The sequence below is a fragment of the Emydura macquarii genome, unplaced genomic scaffold, assembly GCF_026122565.2.
Source record: "Emydura macquarii macquarii isolate MOO-44397 ecotype Brisbane River unplaced genomic scaffold, CSIRO-AGI_Emac_v2 contig_369, whole genome shotgun sequence".
NCBI lineage: Eukaryota > Metazoa > Chordata > Testudines > Chelidae > Emydura > Emydura macquarii.
The window spans coordinates 12,183,196-12,206,756 of record NW_027130506.1 but is presented as its reverse complement, the minus strand read 5'-3'; positions in this window follow the sequence as shown (position 1 = coordinate 12,206,756).

The window sequence follows — 23,561 nt, the reverse complement described above, 5'->3', positions numbered from 1 at the left end:
ATTTTATAAACCTCTATCATATCCCCCCCTTAGTCGTCTCTTTTCCAAACTGAAAAGTCCCAGTCTTATTAATCTCTCCTCATATGGAAGCTTTTCCATACGCCTAATCATTTTTGTTGCCCTTTTCTGTAGGCGCAGTAGATGCAAACTATACAGAATTGAAAGTGAAGGCTTGAGCACAGCCCAAGCCATATCATAAGCTAGGACAGAATTGGTCTTGATGTTCCTTATCAGTACTTTTTTATCTTGAAGAGGCCAGATGAATTGAGAAATGATTTATTATGGTGTTTTTGTGTTTGGTTCCCCCACCACACACACACGCTATATTTTAATATTTGCAAGTCTACACACTTTTAAATAGTGAAGCAGTCAAACCATGGCAACCACAGACACTCTGCTATTGTGTGGATTATATTTGCTCTCATAAGTTCCATATCCCTTAAATGTATTAGAGTAATGGTCCAAATTGCTATAGTTTAGTATTATTGCAATGTGTTGTGCCATGACTGTCAAACACAGCAGTATTTTAAATAAGGGATGATACGGTCACAGCCCTTTTAACATTTATCCTGTCTGCATTTTTTCTTTAAAAAAGGGGACGCAGTGTTATTCAATTGAATTCACCCTGCAGGACAGGAACAATTGTAAAGGTTTAGGACGGTGTGTCATGAAATGAAAGGCATATGATACAGCAACTGAATGGTTATTTGCTATGAGGGCATATTTTGGTTAATGATTCTTATTAACTCTTAGTCCCTTCTGTCATATTCCATATCTATCATAGTGTGCTGAAAAGCTAAAGAAAATAGCTTTCTTGTCGTCTCTTCAGAGCTGTCATTTGCTTTACAAGGAGGAGGATATGCTAGAGTTCTAATTAAAACAGAATAAATTTATTTTGCATTTCTCACCCAAGAGGATATTTCAGCTCACAATCAACAGAATGTGTGTGTTTCCAGCGTGTGTTTCCAACTGCATTCCCAGGCACTACACAACAGGCATACTCCAAACAAAGACAAACCGTTTGTTCTAATGAAGAGTTAACACTGATCTTACTAGGACATATATGAAAATGTTTGTCCTTAGAACAAAATCTCCTAGTTTTGATTTTGCTGGGTTCCCCCCTCACCCCCCCCCAAATAAACCTGTGGAACCATCAGGCATATATAGATCTAATTATTTGTAAAATCTAGAAGCTGAATAGACTGCTTTATAACAATGCTTTATAACTCAGGGAACTTTTAGTATTGATATGGATATATATAATCCCACCAGAATTGTGCTAAAATGTTACCTTCTTTGGTTATTTTGGGGGATGCTATTCATTTTCCTTCATTATTTCTCCTGCAGAAACTGTTCAGTGAGCATTGGAACAACCCATCCTTCTAGCCTAAAAAAGCTGGCTCAGTTCACGCCCCACTTACTGAAATACAAATAATAATTATAATGCCCAGAGGCCACCATCAGACTGGGCTCTATACACACAATCAGTAAGAGATGGTCCCTGCCCTGGAGAGTTTACATTCTAAGACAAGAGGCAGCCAGTGGGTATAGCAAATGGGAGGGGCAGGGGGAGGGGGCAGATGAAAGTAATGGAGATAGGAATACAAAGTTATACAGGTTAGCTATGTATTCAGTTTGCATGTTGATTTGGATTTTCTCTTAAAGGTACAAATACACTCTAGATATTACTGATATCAGTAGTTCCTGCAGGACACCTAGCTAAGCTGCCACCTCTCCTAATTTGACCGGATGGCTAACTGGAGAGCAGATATAGATTAAAACTGGGAGCAAACCCCACTCAATATGGAAGGTTTGGAGAATCTGGATCCAAAGCATGCCAGGTTCAGGTATTTGCAAAACAAAACAACCTCCGCTTGTGCTTTTACAAAACCAAAAAAAGCTACCCCCAATTTATCCACCTGTACTGACAATCTTCCCCCATGACTGAGCACAGGATGTGAACTTTTATCCTAGGTGACTCTCGGCTCTATCCCCTGTCATTATTTTATTGACACATTAGTCTGGGAACTGCCGGGCTGAGCATTTAGACATGCTGGCATCATACTTATTAATAGGGACTTTAAATGCAGGTGCATATACAAATCAGGTTTGTTACATTGTATATGTATGAATATAACATCTTTTTAAACACATTCTTCTAGGGTTTCTATATAAAAATACTGTGTAAAACATCCTGGGAAAGCTATTCTTAGCAGATTAGGCCTTCAGAACTGCATAGTTTACATATATCCAAGGATCTCTCTAATCATCTGCAAACTTAACACAATTAAACTGGGTCTGAATCCGGACTTGGAATGGTTCTCTCATTACAAGAAGTAATTGCCACTGATCACACATTCTCACCTCCTAATCAATGGTTGTGAATAGACCTCAAGTACTCTAACTGAATGGACTTTGCTTTCATCCACCTCCCCCATTGTTGTTACTTTCCTTGGATATGTATATATATATGCCTCCTATGTGATTTCTATTCCTTGCATCTGACGAAGTGGGTTACAGCCCACGAAAGCTTATGCCTGCAGAAATTAAATGTGTTAGTCTTTAAAGTGCTACAGGACTCTCGTTGTTTTTGCTGTTTAGAGACTAACATGGACTAACAGAGACTAACTACCCCTCTGGAACTCTTCTTGCTGAGTTTCCTGTTTTAGTGATAACCAATTGTCAGTGCTTTGTAAAGGAATTTCAGACGTGGAGGTAGACTTGTTTATTGGTTAGAGAAAGAACCTGGGAGTCAGATATTGTGGGCTCAAATCTCAACTCTTTTACTGACACACTCAATGACCTTGAGTAAGTCACTTAGGACCAGAGATCCTTATTCATCTGAAGTAGCATCTTGATGAACAAGTAGCCTTGTTGACTACTTACTGAGTAAAGTACTGTTCACTATGAGTAAAAGTAGCAGAAACGGCCTCTTCATTTCTCTATGCCTGCACTTCTGTAGGATGATGATTATACTTACCTTTGTAAAGAACTTTAAGGTCCTTAGATGGAAGCTTCTATTTGATGGTGATGTGTTGCTAATATTTTAAATATACTATGCCAAGTATTTCTCTTGGAATTTTTCTGTTCTGGTTCACCGTTGCTTTTAGACTTTTTTTTTTTGCCTGTAAGGTTATCTTTATTAGCTGATTCTTAATAAAACACTGTGTTTTCCAGAATCTTAGTCCACCTTTTTTCAGGTTAGCCATAAATTATTGGTGTTAATTTCGGAAAATCAGTCGGTGCATTTCCATTTCTTGCAATAATAATATCAACTGATGCAGTGGGTTGGCATTTTTCCCTTGGAGTTGATATTAACATTCAGAATGTCGATTAAACAGCATTTGCAGACCGAAAAATGTGAGAATAACTGGTGGGACTGAAATAACTGTAAAGGTTAGGTCATAGCTATCAAGCTTCCAGATGGGGTACTTTAAAGACTAACAAATTTAATATTTGCAGACTTAAGCTTTCGAGAGACTTAGCTCTCTTCTTCAGATGCAGTAATACAGAAAATAGGTAACACAGAGGTATCTTATAGGTATCCAGGTGCATTGAGAACAATAGGGGAGGTGGAGTCCGGTACTTAAGACCTAATGACGACCATTGAGTAGGAGGTGAGAATGGGTGAGCAAAGTAATTTACCTTCGGTAGTGAGATACCCATGGTCATCATTAGGTCTTAGGTACCGGACTCCACCTCCCCTATTGTTCTCAATGCACCTGGATACCTATAAGATACCTCTGTGTTACCTATTTTCTGTATTACTGCATCTGAAGAAGAGAGCTAAGTCTCTCGAAAGCTTATGTCTGCAAATATTAAATTTGTTAGTCTTTAAAGTGCCACAGAACTCTCGGTTTCTTTGCTGTATACAGACTAACACGGCTACCCCTCTGAAAACTTCCAGATGCACTTCGCAGTCTGCCGATGTAAGTCTTACAGCAGTTTTTTCCTTCGTGTGTCAGATCTCATTTAGGCTTCAGACCCTGCCATAAAAGGCAATCAAATCTTACTTTCCAATCTAGAAAATCATTTGAATATAACTAATATCAACAAAGTTACATCACTTAATGCCATCTCCCAGCACCATACAGCTGCTCGGGTAGTTAAATACAATATACTCACAGAAAGTGGGGCTGAAGAAGCAGACACAGTTCCCTGCTTCATTAAAATGAGCTTAGCAAAGTTAGGCTGCGAGGGTAAACGGGAATACAGCTGGTTTGAACAGAAGCTTTGAGAGCACTCGCAGTTTTCACTATTGCCAACAACATTGATCGAGCCAGATGTTGCTCTCCTTGTATAAATTATATGCCTGGTATTTGTTGTCAAGGGATAAACTAGGTGCAGCCAGTTTTCATTTCACAGCAAGCTGTTAAGCAGAATAATGTTAAAGCCCTAAAGATCAAGACAGAGTTTAATTTTAGCAAAATTTAAACAAAAATTACAAAGCTTATATTTTACTGTTGAAAAGACATTTGAAGTTGGGATGTTCTTGTTAATCAGCTACAACAAACTAGATACTTAGCCATGAGGTAGCTTGCATGAGGTAAGTTATTTTTATCTGAGAGTGTCTGCAGACACTCTGCTTCCTTCCCTCAGAACTGAAGAAGAGTTTTGTGTAGCTTGAAAGCTGGTACCTTCCACCAACAGAAGCTGGTCCAATAGAAGATATTACCACACCCACCTTGTCTCTCTCATATCCTCGGACAAACATGTCTATAACAACACTACAAACAATTTTTATCGTAGTAATATTAAGTAGGAAATGTCCTTCCAATCATGCTTTTGAGTTACACAAGCCTAAGATACAGAATCCAATGCCATTGTGTAACCACAGTGAAAAATTACACACAGAGGAGTTTCAGAAAGACATTTCTGTTCACCTCTGTTGATAAATCATATAGTCGATTGCTCAACCACGCTTTGGTTCTTTACGAAATATATTCAAGAGATCAGCCTTTTTTATTGCTATAAGCCAATAATAGTATAGTACAGGAAAAAGGTTCAGTGTGTTTGACAAAGCCCTGGCTGGGATGATTTAGTGGGGTTGGTCCTGCTTTGAGCAGGGGATTGGACTAGATGACCTCCTGAAGTCCCTTCCAACCCTAATCATCTATGATTCTATGCGTCTATGTTACTAGTTACCAGGAAGCCATCTCGTGCAGCATTGTTACATTCACCTTGCATAGATGGTGTGCATCCAAAGTTACACATTTCATGTAGGAGTATTTATAGGATGATTTTACAAGTTACAAAACTCTTTGCATGTCACTAAAATCCAACACATTATTTTATCCCCTTTCTTTAACTTGCTCTGTTCTTTTCCTTATCTTTGTTTTGGATACTAGCATTCCTGGTTCTGGTCCATGACGGTCTCCCCTTTGCTTGTATTAAGACATAGAGTGAATGTATCCTGATTTTGACATGTTTCCTACCTGCTTACGTCAAATGCTGAGTTGTACTGTTGCAGGCTATTGTGGGATATAGCTTAGCATGAGTGAATAGCATTCTGGGAAAAAACATAGGCCAAATCAGCTATTATAACTGCCAGGCATTCGTATAATGTGGCATTTACTAACCTAACATATATGCGTTCATAGAATCATAGAAGATTAGGGTTGAGAGGGACTTCAGGAGGTCATCTAGTCCGATCTCCTGCTCAAAGCAGGATCAACCCAGACTAAATCATCTCAGCCACGGAAGCCACACCTTAAAAACCTCTAAGCATGGAGATTCCACCACTTCTCTAGGTAACCCATTCCAGTGCTTTCACCCTCCTAGTGAAAACGTTTTTCCTAATATCCAACCAAGATCTCCCCCACTGCAACTTGAGACCATTGCTCCTTATTCTTTCATCTGCCACCACTGAGAACTGCCTATGTCCATCCTCCCTGAAACCCCCCCTTCAGGTAGTTGAAGGCTGCTATCAAATCCCCCCTCACTCTTCTGCAAATTAAGTTCTGCAAAAAGTCCAGTTCCTGCAGCCTCTTCTCATAAGTCATGTGCTCCAGCCCCCTAATCATTTTCATTTCCCTCCACTTGACTCTCTCCAATTTGTACATATTTTTCCTATAGTGGGGAGGGGGGGGGGAGCCAAAACTGGATGCAATACTCCAAAACTGGACTTGGCTAACACCTCTTTATTATGTTAATTACAGCTGAAATTTTCAAAGGCGTTTAAGTTAAATCAATGCCCATTTCCCCCTGAATGTTAATGGGAGTAGGGCACCGAACTTGTTAAGGTATGACAAAGTGGAGATATTCTTGGGGTTTTCTCTGAGTGCTGTGTGTGTACCTCAGTTTCCCCCATATGATACTCGTATTTCGGTGATGTGACCCGAGTGTGTGATCATTGTAGAGACCGCTAGAGGGCGGATGGGCCTTGCCCAGCCACACGTATGCAGACCATAACCAGACCCCTCTGCCCTCCTGGGTCAAGAAGCTACAACAGGTTGTAACAGGTTGCGGCAGGCGGAGACAAGGAGGAGTGGCCACTTTGCCCGGGAAGGAGACAAAGGACTGGGGAGGGGCAAGGGGATGGCTCTGTGAGGGGTGGCTGGTTGGAAGGCCCAGCTCCCATAATGGGGCTCGGGAGCAGGGCCTGAGAATGAGCTCTGAGGCTCCCTAGGTGGTTGCTGCTGTAACTTCTAATTAATTTGCTATCAAAGTCTTCCTAAGCTGTGATCCTGAGAACTAATAAACCCTTCTGATTTCCACACTGGCTATCAGTCACTTCTGACTTCAAAGCGGGATGCTTGACCCCTTTGGGGGCATGTAGGAGCTCCCTGGGATCCCGTCCAGGGGGACCCACAGGGGGAGTGCAGACGGAGCAGGGGAGCTGAGTGCTTGGAGGCCAGACTCAGGAGATGGGTGCACTGGTGTGTGGAGGCCCGGGGCAGATGCTGAGCACTAGAGTCCTGACTGGCTTCCTCCTGAGTGGTTCCAGAGCCCTGTCCCTGTGGGACGCCGTCACATAAGGGGCCTTTGAAAATCCACATACAAAATCTTTTTTGCACATTTAAGAATTTTTCTATCGTAACAAAGATTATGAGGCAATACAAACAAGTCAACCAGAGTGACATGAAAGGACAATATTATCTACAGTAGAACCTCAAAGATACAAACACCTGAGTTACGAACTGACCGGTCAACTGAACACCATGTGGAACCGGAAGTAAGTAATCAGGCAGCAGTGGAGGGGGAAAAAGAAATAAAAAGAAAGCAAATACTATACTGTGCCTGTATTGCATCTTAAAGGTCAGCACATCTGGGTTTCCTGTCCCCAACTCCACTTGCCCTGTGGGGGTAGCCACTTAAAGATAGGAGGTGAAGACACTGAGGTTTACAGGCACTGCTGGGATCCCTATGTATCACATATACATAGCTATTTTCATGGTTTAGCCGTGGCTGGTGAGGGATTCATGCAAACTGATCATCCTCCAGGTTTTTAGGAAAGAGAGATGTGAGGGACAAAAGATATCAAGCAAGATGCAATGTATACCACTACCGCATCACTTTCAGCATCCAGTCCCAGCACAGGAACCCAGGAGGTGAGTATTATAGGGTCAAAGCTGTGGCTCATTAGGCTACAAATTCTGGCATATGGGTCATTAGTACCAAGAAGCTACAATTAACAAAGAGGCGTAAGTGGAGGAGGAGAGGGGAAGTACTTTGCCTGGTTCCCAGGTATGTGCCTGGCCTGCAAAGTTGGCCAAGGTGGGTAGCCCGGAAAGAAGACAGACAGGGGTCAGGAGAAACCAAATCCAAGCTGATTAGAGTTGTCTCTGTGCTCCATCCTGACAGCTGAGCTCCATAGAAATGCACAAATTAGTAATCCTCCCAATCTTAAAATCTGGAGGAAGGGAAATTCTTGGTGCAAGCTCCAGAGTTGAGGCCTTTTCTTCTGCCCAAGGCCTAACAGAGCCTGAGTTGGCAGGCCTCTCTGATCAATACACGGAGGGAGGCAATCTTTGAAGTTAACTTCAGTAGAATGATGCCAATCTGCACCAGTTTTGGATCCAACCCATTGCATATCATAGCTCAAGACCAATACTTTGCATGACTCCCAAAAACTTCACGTAAGTCAGGGCAAGGGACTAAGCAGAGGAATAATCACAGATGATTAAGTGGGCAGCTGCACTGTTCCCAACATAAAGTTTCTGAGTGGGTTCGGGTGCAGAGCATGGGGCAGTTACCCAATCTGGAGGTAATAATAGCATGGCTAACTGTGGCAAAGTCCACATACAAAGAGACCAGGGCTTGAGTTGTGCTGGAATGTCCAGGAATACTTTTTTGGGGGGGAGGGGGTGAGCTGTAATAGCATCCTGATACAATCACGTAATGGAAGTGCATTCTGGCATTTCTTTTTTTAGGACTGGAGCAGTGATGAGGACCTATTAGTCTCCTAGGTTATAAATCTTAATACTTAAAGGTAGCATAGCCCTTGATCCAGGAAGCAGATAAAATCTCTATCCTCTCCACCAATGCAAACACAACTCCCACTGACTTCTTTGCCTATAATCTGAAGTCAGAAATGGGTTTTCAGTATCTATTTAGCTGTTAGCCACAGTGTGTTGAAAATGACAAATGGTATGAGACCATTACTTTTAAACAGATATGGGGGAAATAAATGTCCCCATTTTTTTTCTTGTTAGCAAGAGCTGAATCCGAACAATAAGTGAGTGAAAGAGTAATTGGGAAAAATAAGACATAAATGTACATGCTGCTCATCAAAGAGATAGATGTTATTTATGCCATTCCAGTAAATAGCAAGGGATTGTCATTTGTTAAGGAACGCTTCTGTTGCTCTATAGTGGAGGAATGTGTATGTGTGTAATGTCAGTTCATTAGGTTTTGTTCTATTCAGAATTTCTGGAAACACTTAGCATTCATTCTGTTTTGCACTCTGGTAAACAGGAAATAGTCCAGTTTGAAAGCCAGCGTACCAATAAAGAGTGTCTCCTGTGTAGGAGATTGATTAGATTCGCTGTATACTGTGGTAGACTATATAGTTAAATTTGACTACAACAGTGAAATACACTGCAGGTACACTCATGCTATTTCACTGAAAATAGAAATAGCATGAGCCATACCTGCACCTGCAGTGTACACACACACACACACACATCCTGAACATGGTTCATGGTCTCAACTGTTCCAAGCCTCTCACCTGACTTCCACAATACTACACACTAGAGATCACACAAAACACAATACAGATCATAGATAAGAATATTGAATATCCTTGAGCCTAGCACTGATCCCTGTGGAATACCACTAGAAACACCCCTATAGGTTGATGCGCCCCCTTGACTTATTGAGATCTGTAAGTTAGCCAGTTCTTAATCCTTTTCACATTGTCCTTTTGATGCTGAATATTGCTAATTCGTTGGTCAGAATATCATGCGATATTAAGTTAAACGTGTTACAAAATGAAAGTATATTATATGTACAGGTTCTTCTTCGAGTGCTTCCTCATGTCCATTCCACTGTTGTTAAGTGTTGTTAAGAGTAGTTAGAGATAAGGCAAGTCCCTGTGGGGACTTCGAGCGGCCGGGCTATGCCCCAGTCACCGGGATTCAAGCCGTGTGCCTCCTGCAGAAAGGCCTTCTCTCTCAGCGACCTGCACAACCGCTGTCTTAAGTGCTTGGGAGAAGCACACAGAAAAGAGAAGTGTAAGATCTGCAGGGCTTTTAAACCGAGGACTCAAAAGGACCGAGAAATCCGGTTGAAAGCCCTGTTGATGGAGGCAGCGCTCCACCCGGCATCCGAGCTCGCCCGCTCCACCTCGGCATCGAGCGTGACCTCAGTACAGAGCGCACCGCCGGCACCAGCCTTGACTCGGCACAGCGCAACATCGTCAGCACCAAAGTGGAGGAAGCAGTGTGAGGAGCATGGACACTCCCCTGCTCCATTGATATGGGCAGAGTTGAGTATGGAGATGTGCCGAATCCGGCCTGTCGAGTCTTCTCCAGTGCCTGCATCTCTGGTCAGGGAGCCTCCCCCGACCCCTGGGAGTGGGAGAGTGCCCCTGCCGACACCGTTGACACCGGAGGCTTTTCAGGCGGCAAGAACCTTGTTGGCCTTGCCTACACCACCTCTGCCCCCTCCCCTCCGCCAAGGGAGAAGGGGCCGGTGTCACGAGGGAAACCCGTGTTGGGTCCCCCTGAATGGCGGTGGAGATCCCTTGTACAGGGAGGAAGATCTCCCGCCAGATGGTCTCTGAGGGTAAAGCAGAGCTGCTCCCACAGCAGTCGCTCCAGGTCGGCGTCATCAAACCAACCTGCTCCGGCACAGGACATGGAGTCTCCCTCTCAGTGCCAATGGTGATCCCCGGCACAGGAGGAAGCGCTTGCCAGGAGGTGGCACCGGCCGAGGTCTGCCAGGTGGTGCTCGGACAGCTCCCGCTCCAGATTCCCAGCACCGAAGAGTTGGCCAGTACCTAGATGGCACAGAACCTGGTCGCCATCGGAGGACCCGGCACCGCACAGTCCACAACGCGGAACCTGGTCACCGGAGTCCAGCTCAGCACCAAGGAGTTCGGAGCAGCACCGATCTCGGTCACCGAACGTGTCTGCAGGGCCGCAAGGCAAGTGTCAGTGGAAATCATTGGTACCGAGACAACGCTCCAGTACCTCTAGCTCTTCAGAGTGCACTTCCGTTTGTCGGCACTGTTTGCGGCGATGGAGGCAGTCCTCATCGTCCTCCAGGTTGGAGGCATCGAGAGGGCAGTCTCCGGCATGGAAGGGCGCCCGGGATCGAGGACGTACACAGCACCGCTGGTCCAGTGACTTGGGGTCTACCAGGAGGGACAGTCGTCAAGAGAACCGACACCCCCACAAAGCATCAAAGCCTGTGGTGCAGTCAGCCCTGGGTTGGCCCCAGGGTCAATGGCTGCAACAATGGCTTTATTGGGCCCATGGGGTATCCAGATGGTGCCGGGGCCCCAATCCATTATGTCATCAGGGGTGCAGTCCATGCCTCCGGAACAGGAGAAAGCCCATAGACACCACTCCTTGGACGAGAAGTTGGATCCCATGGAAGGACCCTCAACGGGTGCAATCCTTTGCCAGGAGGGGGCGCACCCACAGGACGCACCTCGGCAGTCCTCTTCCTCCTCACCGGATGAGGCAGTCTCCCAGGACCACTCGGCGCCAGGAGCTGCTCATGAGGGTGGCCTCCAACTTGGAGCTGGAGGTGAAGGAGTTAGAAGAGGCTGAATATAGCCTCTTTAATGTGCTGTCGGCGGCTGCCCCAGCGAGAGTGGCCCTCCCAGTCCACGAAAGGGTCCTTAAGATTGTAAAGGCCCTGTGGCAAACCCCTTCCTCGTTGCCCCTGCGTCAAAGGTGGCCGAGAAAAAATATTATGTCCTGGCCGAAGGGTTTGAGTATTTGTTCACTCACCCCGCCCCGGGAACCCAGGTGGTAGATACGGCTAACCAGAGAGACAGGCAAGGTCAGCCAGGGTCCACTCCCAAGAACAAAGACAATAAGAAGCTGGACTTGTTTGGGAGAAAGGTTTATTCCATGGCAAGCCTGCAGTTCTGGATTGCCAACCATCAGGCCCTCCTGGGTAGATATAATTTCAACCTGTGGGACTCCCTCAGACAGTTCACTGAGGCCCTGTCCCAGGACCAGGCTGCAGACTTTAGCACCATTGTGGAGGAAGGAATCATGGTGGCTAGGGCAGTGCTCCAGACGTCCTGTGATGTTGCTGACTCAGCAGGCAGGGCCATAGCCTCCGCCATAGCCATGAGCAGGTGTTCATGGCTGCAATCCTCGGGCCTGTCCCAGGAGGTGCAGCAATCAATTCAGGACCTCCCCTTTGATGGGTCAACCCTATTCTTCGACCAGACCGATGCGAAGTTGCACGGTCTGAAGGTCTCCAGGGCCACGCTTCGCTCCCTTTACATGCCCCAGTTTTCCAGGCGTCAGTCACAGCCTCAGGCTCAGCAGCAGCCAAGGCCTCCGCCTAGACCTTTTCGACCCTATAGGAATAGGGACAGGAATAGGGGGTTTATAACAAGAAATCAGCTCCCCAGAAGGGGCCCCCCAGGAGTTTGGGCAACCGGAGGAGACAATTTTGATGGTGCGCCCGAGGGTGGCGCCCCGACTGCTCTCCTGGATCCACCCCGCCCCTTCTTAAACAGGTTAAGGCCCTTCTATCCTGAATGGGCAAAGATCACTTTGAACCATTGGATCCTTGGGATAGTCTCAGGGGGCAAGGCCCTACAGTTTACATCTACCCAACAGCCCTGCCCCTCTGTCCCGCTTCAAGGACTCCTCTCACAAGCAACTCCTCTTCCAGGAGGTGGACACCCTCCTCAACATAGGAGCGATAGAAATGGTCCCTCAAAGCAGAAGGGGGAAGGGGTTTTATTCGAGGTACTTCCTCATCCCCCAGATAAAGGGGGGGTCTGAGACCCATATTAGACCTGAGTCATCTAAACAAATATGTCAAATGACTCAGGTTTCACATGGTCTCCTTGGCTTCCATAATCCCTTCCCTGGATCCAGGAGACTGGTATGCTGCCCTCGACCTCAAGGACGCATACTTTCATGTGTCTATCCTCCCCAGCCACAGGCATTTTCTCCATTTCACAGTGGCTGGCTCCCACTACCAATTTACAGCCCTGCCCTTTGGCCTGTCTTCGGCTTCAAGGGTGTTCACCAAGTGCATGGTGGTAATGACTGCCCAACTGAGGTGAAAGGGTGTGCAGATCTTCCCTTACCTGGATGATTGGCTGATCAGGGGCAGGTCCAGGTCCCAAGTGCAGGAGAGTGTGACCCTCACTTGCTCCACATGCAGCAGGCTGGGACTGCTCATAAACGAGCAGAAGTCCACACTAACCCCAGTGCAAAGCATAGAATTAATTGGGGCCACCCTGGATGCTTCCCAGGCCAGAGCCTTCCTGCCTCAGCCATGTTTCGAGGCGATGATCTCTATCATCTCCCAGCTGCACCAATGCTCCACGACAACAGCCAGGCACTGCATACAGCTGTTAGGCCACATGGCAGCGTGCACGTACGTAGTGAGACTCGCTCGCCTGAGGCTCAGATCGCTTAGGGCACGGTTAGCCTTAGTATATGTGCCGAGAAGACACCCGCTGGACTGGGTGGTCACAGTTCCCCCACCCCTCTTAGCCTCCCTAAACTGGTGGCGGACTCCCAGGGCAGTGATGAAGGGCGTTCCGTTCAGGGAACTGGTCCCGTCGGTCACCCTATTTTCTGACGCGTCCGATGTAGGATAGGGAGTCCACATCAGGGCCAATCTAAGCACTCAGGGGCTCTGGTAGGGGGAAGAGAGGCTCTTGCACATCAACGTGAAGGAGCTGAGGGCCATTTGCCTAGCATGCAAGGTGTTCCTCCAATTCCTGACAGGCAGAGTGGTGCAGGTGCTGACGGACAACACCGCAGCTATGTTTTACATAAACAGATGGAGGGGGTGTGCTCCTCGGCTCTCTGCGAGGAAGTTATCCGTCTGTGGGACTTTGCTGTGAGGCACGATTTCCACTTGACTGCCTCTCACCTCCCGGGAGCAAGGAATGACGAGGCGGATTGCCTTAGCAGGTGGTTTCTACCCCGCCATGACTGGTCAGTGCACCCAGAGGTGGTGGCTATGATCTTCCAGAAGTGGGGTGTTCCCCAACTGGACCTATTCGCATCGGCCTGGAACACGAAGTGTCCGAGGTTCTGCTTGCTCCGGGGTCACGAGACTGGGTCGATTTCTGACGAGTTCCTTATGGACTGGATGGGGACCCTCATGTACATGTTCCCGCCCATTCTGCTCCTGCCCAAGGTCTGGCTGAAGAGGGACAGGGAGAACATTTTACTCATCGCTCCGGCCTGGCCGAGACAGCCCTGGTTCATCATGCTGCTGGACCTTTCGATTGCTCCACCTCTGGAGCTCCTGAGGTGGCACGACCTTCTATCCCAGGACAATGGTCTCCTGTTGCACCCGGACCTCAACTCCCTGCACCTCACGGCCTGGAGGCTCTGTGGCTGACGGAGGGAGAGAGAGCCTGCTCAGTGCAGGTCCAGCAAGTCCTGCTCTGCAGCAGGAAACCTACCACACAGGTCGTGTATCGGGCTAAGTGGAGGCGTTTTACCTGTTGGGCAGAGTCCCGGGGTATTCTGCCCAGTGTCCCGCCTATACAGGTGATCCTGGATTATCTGCGCCAGCTAAAGCTCCAGGGTCTGGCGCTGGCCTCATTGAAGGTTCCCTGGTGGCCATTTCGGCCTTCCATCAGCTGCTAGAGGGGAGATCCCTGTTCTACCATCCCATGTCGGTCAGGTTCCTCAAGGGGGTGGAGAGGCTTTATCCGCAGGTCCGTGACTCGGTGCCTTCCTGGGATCTCAACATGGTCCTCTTGAGACCCACGCGGCCCCCCTTCAAACCCATGGCTTCATGCCCTATGGTCCTGCTTTCATGAAAGGTAGCTTTCCTGGTGGCCATTACTCCAGCCAGGAGGGTCTCCGAGATTAGGGCCTTGACTTCGGAGCCCCCTTATACAGTATTCTATAAGGAGAAGGTCCAGCTGAGGCCACATCCGGCCTTCCTACCCAAGGTGGTTTCCTAATTTCATTGTAACCAAGATATTTTTCTCCCCGTGTTTTTTCCCAAACCTCATGGTTCAGAGGAAGAGAGGAGATGGCATTCGTTGGACATGAGATGAACCCTGGCCTTCTACATCGAGTGTACTAAGCCATTCTGTAAATCAACGCAGCTCTTTGTTGCAGTGGCTGACTGGATGAAAGGCTCACCTGTCTCCACCCAGCACATCTCCTCGTGGATTACATCGTGCATCAAGTTCTGCTACGAGCAGGCGAGGGTGACGCTTCGGGGAACCATCACAGCGCACTCAACCAGAGCTCAAGCCTCATCTACAGCCTTCGTGGAGAGAGTGCCCCTGCAGGACATCTGCAAAGCTGCCACCTAGTTGTCGGTGCATACCTTCACGTCCCACTACGCCATCGTCGAGCAGGTGAGAGAGGACGCGGGATTCGGCAGAGTGTTGTTGAGGGCTGCTCACCAGTAACTCCTACCCACCTCCAAGGTACTGCTTGTTAGTCACCTATAGTGGAATGGACATGAGCAATCGCTCGAAGAAGAAAACAAGGTTACTTAGCAGTAACTGATGTTTTTCGAGATGTGTTGCTCCTGTCCATTCCACAACCCACCCCCAGTCCCCGCTGCCGGAGTTGGCAGAAAGAAGGGACTGGGGGGGTGTAGGGTCGGCAGTGCCTCATATACCGTGGTATGTGCGTGGGACTCCAGTGGGCGCCAGAGCCGGCCCTATGGGATCTGCTAGGGGGAAAAGAGTTCCGGGTAACCGTGCATGGAGGTGTGCACTCACCTATAGTGGAATGGACATGAGCAACACATTTCAAAGAAGATCATTTACTGGTAAGTTACCTTGTTTTATCAGGGCCTGCTGACTGAAAAATGTTTATCCTTAGTAGATGCGGTTAAATACTCTCCTTAGTTCTAATGCACTGGGGATATTAGCTCTTATCCCCATTATTCTTCCTACTTTGGAAGGTGTTGATCATTACAACATATCTCACAAAGAACTAAGTTAAGAAACTGTGTCTGTGTCCAGAAAATCAACATCAGTCAGTGCTTTTCAACACGATTTTACTGTCTTCTCTTTGACATTTTGATGGTTTTATAATCAGACATGATAAATAGTAAATGTGCTATCAGAAGACGTGCGGTTCAGAGAACATTAGCAGCCTCGCTGTTCCTACTTAAAAAAAAAAAACCTCACATGATTAGAGCTGTGTTCTTAAGTAATTAAACCAACCAGCTCATTAGCATTAGCCATACTATACATTCTAATTACCCAATTTATTTCAAACTACAAATCTGAGGAGATCTAAGTCAGACAAGGCCATGGTATGATAATTCTAAAATAATTCCCAATTTATACCAGCCTTCTAGGCATTAGCTGTCATTTCAGACCGTGTGCTATTACAAATAGACTTAGTCAGCAGACTAAACCAGTTCAAAATGTGCCGAATCCAGAGCCACAGAGAGAATTCGAAAGCATTTGTTTCCATAAAAGCTCTTTATGGGCATTCACTAGAATTTCTTTTAATTTAAATGTATCTAAGGACCAAACAGTAAAACTATTATGGAAAATGAACTCTTCGCTTTGTGCTGCAGCTTCTCTCTCTCTCCCAGGGGCTGTGGCTGGCAGATGGCACAGTACGTCAAGCTGGCGTATTCCGCCTTTTATTTAAAAGTCAAATTGTAATTACAAAGGTAAAGTTTATTGGCTGATTTGTTTCCCCTTTTGACAGAGCATTTCAATAGCAAAAAATAACCAGGCTGCTTGAATATGCTACAGAACAGGAGATGGGGAATCCTAGAAAAGTTCCCAGGATTTATGTATCTTGCATTGCAGAAGGTTGCTAGGCTGATACTCTACCGGCCAGCGCAGGGGAGTGAATTCCAAAGACGTTGTCCCTCCCTTGCAGGAGCCTGGCCATCAGACAAGGTGTGCTCAGCCTTAGGGCGTCTCGTCCCTACACGCACTACAGCAGCACAACTGCAGCACTGACAGGAAGGAGTTTTTATGTCGATGTCGTTAATCCACCTTCCTGCGGGACAGTAGCTTGGTTGACGGAGGAATTCTTCTGTGAACCTAGCCGCATCTGCACCATGAGTTATATCGGCTTAGCTACGGCACCCAAGGGTGTACATTTTTCACACCCCCATAGCGATGTATCTAGGTTGATCAAAGTTTTACATGTAGATCTGGCCTTAGTGTATGTTGCACCTCCTTGACCCAAGTGGCTCCAAAGTCGTGAAGATGTTCCAGTCAGAAGTAGGCATTGGTGGAGTCTGCTATTTTCTCTAATGCAACTGCATTTACAAAGCGTCCTATGTCTCTGTATGCAGAAGGAATCAAATATAAAAGAAGCAGTGTCATAGCTTACAGCACCTACCCTCTTTGGCCAACACCAGACCCCAAAGCTCACCAGCTATGACTTGGCTTTCTTGCTTTTTTGCTCCTTTGTCTGTTCTCTGTTTCTATGTGTTCTGCTCCTCCCCCGCTGCTACTCAGGAAAACCCCTCTGCCTACTCAGTCCAAATTCCTGGGTGGGTTCACAACTCCTTTGGTCCTAGGTGGGGGGAGGGTTCTGATTAACTCATCCTCACAGTTATGTTGTTTGAAGGGAGCGTTCACATCCAGTCTGCAAGAGGTTTGCGATTAAAGCAGCTTTTGAATAGCCTGTGCAACAAGAGCTTCCTAATGACTCTTATCAGCTGTTAGGGGTTATTGGGTGACAGGCACCCTATGTCCTAGAAAGATCATTCCAGGCACTAAACACCATCACCGGTAGAGCCCTGCAACTGAACCCAAATCCGGCCGGACCTGACTACAAGTGTTGTCAGGTGGGGAAACAGCCAGACCCTCTTGAGCTTGGGTTGAGTTGGCTCTCCTCCTCCAGTCTGGGGGGTTGGCAATGGCGGCATACCCTGCTCTTGCTGGCTGCCACCACCTGATTGTGTGCTGTGGAGGGAATGTGCCCAAGATGGAAATACAATGCCTCTCACTCTGCAGTGCACACACAGCCCAGGAGAGGGTAGCGGATGATAGGAGCAGTGCATGCCGCTGTCATTGTGCTAACCTCTTGGGCAGAAGATGTCTGGACATACACTGATGCCAGACAAATAATAATGGACAATAGAGAATTGGTAATTGGCCCAAGTCACCACATTCTGGGGCACCAGGAAATTCTTCCACCTTCCATGATAGTTGTCACCTTCTCTGATCCCTTGGTCTGGTGACTCCTTCAGTCCTGTTCTTCAGTTTCTGGTCTAGTGTTTCTACAGTTTTGGCCTATGTTCACTTAGGTCTTTTAGAAATTTCTACATTACAAATTACTTAATTTTTAGCCAATTGGCTTTTAGCACATCAACCCTTTGAATTTTAGGTAACCTGGATATTATGTCTTTGCAAGCTTCAATTACCCAATGTTTGTATTTTTCATTCTGGGTTCGCAATTTCCAGGTCATGTTTTTGTGTCACCCTGCCTTCGGTCTTCCCAGAAAAAGGGTTTTTTTATTTAGCAATACATGTTTGTTTGGGATCTTTTGCTTACATCTTCCAGCACAATCTGGATATCTTTATTCTATCAGCAGTATCAGTTTAAGAAGATCATCAATTTCATGTAAAAGAAGACCACATTTATGCCAGCAAGGACTTGGTCTAAGAGGTACCTCATCTGTACTCTTTCATTATACATAGTTTCAAATCATTAAAATAAAACTAACAAGCTTTTAATTTTACCAGTTAGCAATCCTTCATGTTTATATTTCAATGTTATATGTCAATATATGTTAGTCTATGCCACCCATAATCTACCAGAAAGGGGAGATGTATTTTTGGAAAACATGATGATTCTTTAGAGTCAACATTTCTTCTCGGCTTTAAACATGGGGTTTTCTTTAAAAATTCAGTTTTGCTTGTGAAGGAAACTTCATTAGAAATTTTCCTGTGGGTGCCTCAATTGTACTGCTTTAACTATACCAGTAAACTTTCTAGTGTAGATAAGCCCTTAGCTACACACAAATCTGCACCTAAATCGGTTTTAATTAACACCTTTCCTTATTTCAGTGCAAGTCTCTGTGTAGACACTCATTTAAAAATGTGTCCTACTTCAATTTTGCTTAGTCGACAGCTTGTGCTACGTGGAGTCACTGCCTCCTATGCCACAATGTCTCGCATGACAAGGTGACTTGGGTATTGATCAAGTGTCTTCTTCTAGCATTGTTAGGAGGGGATTCTGAACTTCACTCTATTGAGCTCTGTCAAGTCAAATACGAAGGGAAGTTCATGTTGCCATGCTCATGGCAAGCAGTTGCCTTTCAGAAGAGTTGAATTAAAATGAAAAAATAAGCTTCTCATTAGAGAGGAATTTAGCTCAAGATGCTGAAAATCTACATGCAGGTATTGGTTCTGCACACTTGATAGACAGAGTAATTTAAATGTCTACTGTATCTAATCTTTCATTAAGTGCATTTTGGGTGTTTCATAAGCTAATTTACCTTTAGGTATGGGACTTTCAAGCAAGAAAGATGCAAGCCATATAAAATATTACAGGCAAAAGCATCAGAACATGACATTAATCTCCTTTCTAATTTTCTGTGCTTCCGTTTTTGTTATACAAAGTGACATCCCTCATAGCAACGAAATGATGTATACCATGGAGGGTAATTCTTAACTATCTTTAATATCATTGCAGTAGCTCATCAATTGTAAGGCAAGCGATATAGCCAAGATTATTTATTCAGGCACTGAATCTTTAAAAAGAAGGCTCATTCATGCATAAATCTAGTTTATCTGTATTTGCTACCCTGGTCTCAAGCAAATATTGTTTGTGCAGTATGGAAGGGAGCAAACATATATGCTAAAATTCTATAGGTAAACACTACTCAGAACAAAATAAGGGGTTAGGAATAAAGCTCAAAAGAAATAGCCTTCCATTTTCTGTGGAAATAATACATTCTTCAACTTGTAAATGCTATCATGCCACTATAGAAGGGAAAAAGATGAACAAATCAACTGTCTTTAAAATTTGCAGTGTTGTTGTAACCGTGTTGGTGCCAGGATATTAGAGAGTCAAGGAGGCTGAGATACTTTTATTGGGCCAATTTCAGTTGGTGAAAGAGACAAGCTTTTAAACTTGTCTCTTTCGCCAACAGAAGTTTGTCCCTCAACCACCTTGTCTTACTCTCTCTGTCTTTAAAAATCAGTTTAATCTAATCTGGGACCACCGATTTTTATATGCATAAATCCTAACTGCATGGGTACTGCATGGCATCACTAATGGGCAGAGTTAAGGTTGTTTGTGCATATCCATTCCTTAATATGTTTGGAATGCTTTTAAATGTAACCTTAACTCTGAATTTCTTGGGTAATGCTTCATTTCTGGGGGGAAATTACAATATTCCTGTAATGTTTTTTACCCTAAACAAGTGATATGTGCTTTCAAACTTAATTCCAGTTTAATGTAGATCTTGTCTGGGAACACATGAGTCTGGTGTTTCAAATGGAAAGAGAGATCTATAAGATTCTAATTGCATTGAGTATGATGAATCTCCTGAGCAGTTGTTGGTCAGGTTCCATGCAGCTGGATAGACAGTTGACAGGAGCAAGTCAAGGTATTTTAAGATAAAAGAGGGAAGTTTCTGATTTAAGGGAATTTATTTGTTCTAAGTGGGATTTGTGAAGAAGGAAGGAGCTGACCAAAGAGGGGATTTTTCTTTCAGGGCCTGGTCCAAAGTCCACTGATATCAATGGAAAAACTCCTGTTGCCCTCAATGGCCGTTAGGTCAATTTTTGCAAGAGAGGTCTGAGCAAGTGACTTTTCCTCAGTCAGACAGAGGTGGCTGAGATTTTAACTTTAATTAAACTGAGCAAACCGAGAGAAGAGGGGAAGGGAAATCCCTGTAAAGCTGTGTGCTAATGGGATCCAGCTCTGAGTTACAGCTGGGAAAGAAGGGAGGTGTTTAAGTGTTTTGTGTTAAAATCTTGCTGCAGATATAATTCTACCAAATGTAAACAAGGGGACATTTTCTCTCCTTGGTCTCTGATAAACCTCATGTCCCGGGGGTGCATGTTCTTTCCAGAAAATAGGATATGGACTATGGCACTATTAATTCTTCACCTCATTTAGGCAAATGTGTTTTTTTCATAACCAGACACTCAACCTGTGACCAACGGAAATATTATTATTCCCATTTTTAGAGATGGGGAAACAGACACAGATGAGTGAGTCACTGGCAGAGGTGGGACTAGATCTCGAGAGTCCCGACTCCCAGGCTTCTCTGAGATAAATTACACCCTATAACCCTGTAAAATACTGCTTGTGAAATGGGTCAGATAACAGGAATGAGGTAGGGGGCTGAGGTGAGCCCAGCATGTGCAGGGACACCCAGTCATCCTCTGCTCCTGGGTCTGGTGAATTACTGGTGAAGCTGTAGGAAATGACGATTGCAGAGGTAGCTGCCTTTTGTCTCCCCAGTAAAGGAAGGGTGGTGGGTGTAGCAGGATCAGATAGAAACACTGTCTCCAGAGTAGCAGAGAGGTAGCATGGGCTAGGAGAGCACTGCTGGGGGAGTCATGTCAACTGATCCTGAGATCCCTGGATAGACCTTTGCTTGCAGCGTTGAGATGCCAGTGTAGGAGAAGGTAGAAGGGGGGATTCTGTTGAATAAGACAGCAGTTGCCTGGTGAGGCTGGTGAATTCCCAGAGGGGATTTTGAATATAACACATATATGCTGTGTATTCAGAGCCTGATTATTAAAATGTTACACTCTGAACAACAGGACTACTGGGAATGGCATAGCAGAAGTGGGCATGCAGCTCAAATCCTCTTACTCCAGAACCACAGCCCTTCACCACTGGGTGGCAATGACCTGAGAAACCTGACAGCAGAAGAAAATCAGCAAGATTCAAAGGTAAATCCTCTGTCAAAGGGGTCTGCAGCTTCAGCCTGGGCTAATGCAGCTAATGTCCCCGGTGGGTTTTTTCTCATTTTTCATCTAGCTCCTTACGTCCCAGCCCCTTTGTGATTATAGCAACTCGGTGGGAGTCCTGCAGCTGAAATCAGCTGAGCGTCACAGAGCAAGGGGAGCAGAAGACGCAAGTGCCAGCTGGCCTTTCTTCTGGATTAAAAAACATAAATAGAAAAATAGAAAAAAAAATGTTCTCTGTAAAAATGAACACTGAGCCCTCCTTTCTGTAAAATGAGCAGAGGAAATTGACAGTGGATGGACACAAGGCAGAAGGATGGACAGATACATGAGCTGGAAACACGGTAAAGGAGAGATTCATCTTCTGTAGCGGAGACAGGCATGATGGGGAAAAAGGATGGTACTTGTCAATTGTTAAGAACACGGGAGCTGGAGCTGGTTGGAAATTTTACAACACATTTTTTTTTTAATCAACGAATGCCAATTTGTTGAAACCCAAACTTTTCACAAAATGCGGGAGGGGAGGGTTGGCGAATTTCCCATCTAAAAACAGTAGAGAAAAAAGTTTCAAAATTCTCATAGCAAAATTACATTTTTCCAAACAAAAAATGCTGGTTTTCCAGTTCAAAATGACTTTTTGTTTTAAAATTTAAGCTAAATAGATTGCGGGGGGGGGGGGGGGGGAGGGAGCGGGAAGTTAAAAATGAGGAAGGCCAACTGGTTTTCTTCCTGAAAGACAGTATTTCAGTGTGGTTTGCTCCTTCAGTCTTGGGGTCAGGAAAGATAAGATGAGATCAGATGAGCTGGGATGGGAGATGAGCTGGGCAAAGTTGATTCTTCCCCTCACAACCAACGTCTGTTTTAAAAAAAACCCCAAAAACAGTGAAAGTGGATGGCATCTTTTATCCCCATTATTTCGTTCACCAGTTAAATCCATTTCTGTAAGGTAACTTGGCATAGGTAACTTTGTTCCCACATTTTCTTGTTTAGCAAGTATGATCTCACATAGTCCTTAAATTATATCAGTAGGCCTCGGTTTTTGGAATAATACAGTTTCTCTAGTTTTCTTGCACCTATTATAACATTCATCACCGTAAATAACTTGACCTATTTTTCAAGGTTATTGTAATAGCTTATGAACTTCCACATACTTTTTACAACTGAGTTTGGGTAATGTTTTAGGTCCAATAATCACACCAGACTGCATGGGAGTTGTAATTCTTCTGTCTCATGTCCTCGGGTCCTCTGTGGACTGAGCTCCCCAGCCAGACTATGTCTCCTATGATGCACCATGGCCAGGTATTTCCGTGATATGCCCACAACCTTCTGTCTGCAAGGGGGAAAGCTGTGGTGCATCATGGGAGAAGTAGTCTGAGCAGGGAGCACAGGAGAAGAGAAGCTCAAGGCACTCAAACTACAATTCTCCTGAGGCATGGCAGCAGTGTTTCCAAATTGAAATATTTTAGTTTGCAGATGAAATATTTCGGCATTTGAATTTCTGCCAAAAAATTGGAATTTTCCATGGGAAAAAAACCCACCTTTTCCCCAACCAGCAGTGGTGTAAAATCTGGTTACCTTATGCTGAAGTCTGAGACTAGAGAGATGGCACATCAGACCCGACCCTGTGCTTTTGGGGATCCCACACAGCTCTTAGACCTGTTCCAGAGCCAATTGAAGTCAATGGAAAGACCTCCATTGGCTTTGAATAAGCTCCTAGTGTGAGATGCCAGTATCAGTCACAATTGTGAGAGGCACTGATAAAACAATGGCATAGTTTGAAAAACGATACTGAAAATTCTCCTCTAGGATTTATTAAGGTGTCAACAGTGCTAGTCACTGCAGCTTTCCTTTTATGGGAACCTCACAAGTAACTTTTTTCTTTGAAAAGTTGGGGGTTAATGTTTTGTGGCACCTTTTATTTTCTTTTACTGTAATTGCATGGCAAATAAATATGCATGCCTGAAGAAGTAAAATCAATCAAGACATAATGACTTATTCAATAGCATAGACTGGGAAAGTGGGCAAAGCACTGAACAGTCATCAGAGGCGTGCTGGACCTGATTCTTCCCAA